We start from the raw sequence: 5,011 nt of genomic DNA, 5'->3' as shown, positions 1-5,011 counted from the left end.
TGTGATTGTGTTACCTCACTCAGGATGATGCCCTCCAGGTCCATCCATTTGCCTAGGAATTTCATAAATTCATTCTTTTTAATAGCTGAGTAGCACTCCATTGTGTAAATGTACCACATTTTCTGTATCCATTCCTCTGTTGAGGGGCATCTGGGTTCTTTCCAGCTTCTGGCTATTATAAATAAGACTTCTATGAACATAGTGGAGCATGTGTCCTTCTTACCGGTTGGAACATCTTCTGGATATATGCCCAGGAGAGGTATTGCTGAATCCTCCGGTAGTTCTATGCCCAATTTTCTAAGGAACCGCCAGACTGCTTTCCAGAGTGGTTGTACAAGCTTGCAATCCCACCAACAATGGAGGAGTCAAACTGTGCTTTAAAGCACTCTTCATAAATTCTCCTTGCTAGAATCTCTTATGATCAATTGTGGCACCTTTCCATTATCTCACAGTATTATTGTGTTAAATTTCAAAAATAAAGATAACTTTAGCACATTGCTTTACTTTTAAAATATTTTAAGTCCTTCTCATTAAATAATTCGTGTGTGTGTTTTAGTGTATGTGTGTGTGTGTGAGCACATGTGTGATGGGTGAGCATGTCTGTATTCATGTGCATGTGTCATAGTGTACATCAGGACAGCAGAGGACAGCTTTAGCTATGAGTTTTTGTCTTATACTTTTAGACAGGACCTTTTGTTTTTGAAGCTTGTTACTCCAGCTAACTGCTTAGGAGTATGCCTAGCTTCTCCCGCTCTTCTCTTACATCCCTGTGGGACACTGGGCACTGGGGTGACAGATGTGTGTGAACATGTAAGTATAGGGTTCAATTTCTCTAGTTCCTCATTTCTTTCTTTATTTCTTTTTTATATATATATAGATATTTTAAATTAGGTATTTCCTCATTTCTTTCTAAAATTGAGAATCTAATGTCCAGAAAATCTAATGACAGAATATACATTACTGTGTACTAATGGCTATATATTCTTACACTTTAAAAATACCTCTTAAAAATCTTCAATGGAAGCATGCACATTTAGTCACGTTATTCAGGGATCAGAGGCAGATAGATCTCTGAGTTCAGGTCCAGTCTGCTCTACAAACCAAGTTGTAGGACAGCTATGGCTGCCCTGTAAAACAAAAACAAAAACACTTCATTTCATTGCTCTAATAACATAATATTCCTAAATAGTTGTCTTTTTCTCTTTAATTTTTAAATTGAATATAGATGATTTTCATACAATATATTCTGATTATCATTTCTCCTTTTGCAACTCCTTCTTGATCCTCCCTTCTTCTCCGCAACCCAAATCTATGGGTTTATTTCTCTCATTGGAGACAAATAGTCACCTTTCAGAGGGGGGGGGGAGGTGGAGGGAGGAGAGAGGGAGGAAGAAGAAGGGGGAAATGAATGAATTAATATGGACTCAATGCCTTCTAACGCTGCAGATCTGCTAGGAGCTGTTCTCCTACATACCTGAATCCTGACACTGTTCTGAGATTCATCTCTTCCACCTCACTGTTGCTTATGTTCCCTATCATCTAGTTCCATACTACCACCACAAAAGACATTTCATTCATTACCCCTGTTCAGTAAAATGTGGTGTTAGTTGACAATGATACCATTAGAATCAGAATTCATTAAAAAAAAAATAAAGCTTTCCTGGATGCAGCAAACTTTGTATTTAAGACACAAGATAAATAAACAAATACTTGCTCAGCTAAATCTCATGAGAAAATATAACCAAACGTGTAATGTTGTAGCTAAGGCATAAAAATGAAATGGTTATTATAAATTATCTCAAGATGCAACACAAGGGTATGTCTCTCTGGAGCTTCTTGAGACAGCATTCTCTGATAATTTGACAACTTCTCTCTTAGAGATCAGACAGAATACATTTGTGAATTTCTGAAGTTTTATATCTTCTAGTTCATAATTCCTTGTCAAGACTGGTATAGAAATTTTTTCTTTTGTTATTTTAATTTTGCTTAATTTTTATCCTCTTCCTTCCTTCCTTCCTTCCTTCCTTCCTTCCTTCCTTCCTTCCTTCCTTTCTTTCTTTCTTTCTTTCTTTCTTTCTTTCTTTCTTTCTTTNCCTTCCTTCCTTCCTTCCTTCCTTCCTTCCTTCCTTTCTTTCTTTCTTTCTTTCTTTCTTTCTTTCTTTCTTTCTTTCTTTCTTTCTTTCTTTCTTTTGTCTTACTTTTAGTTTTAATTTTACTTATTTTACACCATGACTGCAGTTTGTCTTCTCTCCTATACTCCTAGCCACTCCTCCTCCTCTTCCTCATCTTCCTCCTCCTCTCATTTCTTCTCAGAAAAGGATTGGCCAAGATGGATATCAACCAACCATGGCATATGGAGTTCCAAAAAGACTAGACATCTCCTCTTCTATTAAGGCTAGACAAGGCAATCCAGCAGGAAGAACAGGTCCCAAAGATAAGCAACAGAGTCAGGTACAGTTCCTGCTTCCAGTGGTAAGAGGCACACAGGTTGATGAAGCTATACCACTCTAATGCATGCATGGAGAGCCTATGTCAGTTCTATGCAGACTCCTTGGTTGGTGGTTCACTCTCTGTGAACTCCTTTGAACTCATGTTGGTTGATTCTGTGGGTTTTCCCATGGTATCCATGATCCCTCTGGATCCCACAGTCCTTCCTCCACATATTCAGCAGATTAGCAAGATCTGCCTATCGTTTGACTGTTGATCTCTGCATCTGTTCCTTCACTTGCTGGGTGAACACTTTCTGATGATAGTTTGGCTAGACACAGATCTGAGTATAACAGAATATCAATAGTTTTCTTCTTTTTTCCTTTCAATCTTAAGCCAAAATCTCTCTGTGAAAACCCACCTTAATTTATGTTTACTATCTAAATATAGAAGTCTTCAAACTTAAGATTCTTCTGCCCCAATTTATAAGAATTAGGATTACTGGTAGCATGTACAACTTGTTTTTGTATTACTCTTTGGTTCTTATATTTGATACCAAGAGTTGAACTTGGACACTGTGATTGCTGTGACTCCAGTCCTGATCTGTATCCTCACTCCACTTTTGATTAGTTCTGGACAGACTCTTGTTAAGTTGCTGACCTAATTTCTCTCTATTGCTGTGATAAAAGACTGATCAAGACAACTTGTGAAGAAAAAAGTTTGTATAGAAGGCAAGGGCTATACAGAGAAAAAACACCTCAGGCCAGATAGGAACTGGAAAGTGGAATGCAGAAAATGCAGCCCAGACCATGAAAAGAGTTGCTTACTGGATTGTTCAGGTTGCTCTTTTTAAATCACCAAGGGCCACTTGCCCAAGGGTGGCATCACACACAGAAGACTGAAATGGACCTTCTAAGGTAGGTATCAACTTCTTTAAATACTACCCTGTTTCTTGTCTTTGTTAATGGAAACAATGAAATAGAAATAAAATCCAAGCCACTGCTAAGAGGTAAGAGAAAGCGCAAAAACTGTGATGGGGATGGAGAGCTAAGGACATATAAGAGGCTGAATGAAAGGATAGAGATGCCAAAGTAGACATCTAAGGTCCCACAGACTAAGAATGTGTTAATGTGAGTATTGCAAGTGATAGACAGTTGTAAGCCATTAGTCAATGGCCACATTTTAAAAACTGAATATATTAGTGAGCTGTTAGATTACATCTGAATCATGGGTAGGTAAATACATACAGTTAACGGGTTATAAATACTGCCAGTATGAGTAGTTGTACAATTAGTACCTATGCACTAGAGTTTATATGTAAATACCTGTTTGGTACTTTCCTTAGAGTCTTACTAAGCTACCAACATTTTTCTGGGCAAGTAAGACTTCATTTTCACCAAGTAAGTTCTTCTCTATTTAGAACATAAAAAAATACTTCCATTTTGAGGAAAGTAAATTATTTTATTTTGTGGAGAGTAGATGAAGATTTTATTAAGGAATACTGGAAAAGAGCTCTCTAGAGTGGGGACAGTTCCCAGGGAGGAAAGCCCTAGCCTAAAACATACAGGGCCTTTCTTGGTCCCTCTCATCAACCAGCATTCTCACCTTCATTTTGTCTGCTCCTCTTTATTGTCAGGTTATATGCAGAACAAGATGACTTCTTGACATCGGCCATATCTTTCATGGGAATGTGTCTCACTGTCTTTTCTCAGATAGAATGTAAAAACATGTCATCTCTAATCGTATCAAATCTAATTATAAGGCAAAATATTTATTTTTCATATATAGCAGAAAATTCCTAAAGCTATAAGCAGGATACAATTACATCCTTTACAAGCCTCCAGTGGGTTTTGGTAGTATGAAAGTATAACCCCAAACCATTCCAAGTTCATGATGCTATGTATGAGCCAGTCCTGGTTTTCACTCTTCTTACTGTACCTATTTCACTGTCCAGAGCCTCAGGAATCCTTATTCATTAAAGACTTCATTTTTGCTTTAAGTTAGAAAAAATAAACCCATTTTTTTTATTATAAAGGAAAATAATAGATAAATGTCTTAAGAAAAATACATTAAAAAGACTATCAACCTAACAATACAGACATCATCTATTTTCCTCAACACATAGCAAAGGTGATATATTGCAGAAATATATCTCAAAATAAATTTGAAATAATTGGACATGCACATACACAGTGCTAAGACAGACAGTAACTTTTTCCACTATAGATTTTTGTTTTACTTGAAATTTATCCCAAATGTAAATATAAAATGCATAATGTAAAACTTTTTAGGGCAACTTATGAGAAAAATGTAGAGATCTTAGGATGAGAGCTGACATAAACACCACAGCAAAGACAAGAGATCCATGAGAAAAAAAAGCCAGATTCATTAAAATTAAAAAGCTTTTCTCAGACAACTGGCCACCTTCCTGGTCAGAGCACAGGTGTCCGCCCAGCCCGAGAGGCTTCTGCCTCAGGTTACGAGGGAGCCACCTTGGTTCTGGGACTCCACGGAAAGTAGTATACACAGGTGAGAGTGTGGACTACTGAAACAATGGCTTCTGTGACAGGCCAAAGCAACACAG

Source organism: Mus caroli, chromosome 16 (assembly GCF_900094665.2).
Source record: "Mus caroli chromosome 16, CAROLI_EIJ_v1.1, whole genome shotgun sequence".
In the NCBI taxonomy this organism is placed as follows: Eukaryota; Metazoa; Chordata; class Mammalia; order Rodentia; family Muridae; genus Mus; species Mus caroli.
Note: the sequence above shows the minus strand (reverse complement) of the source record.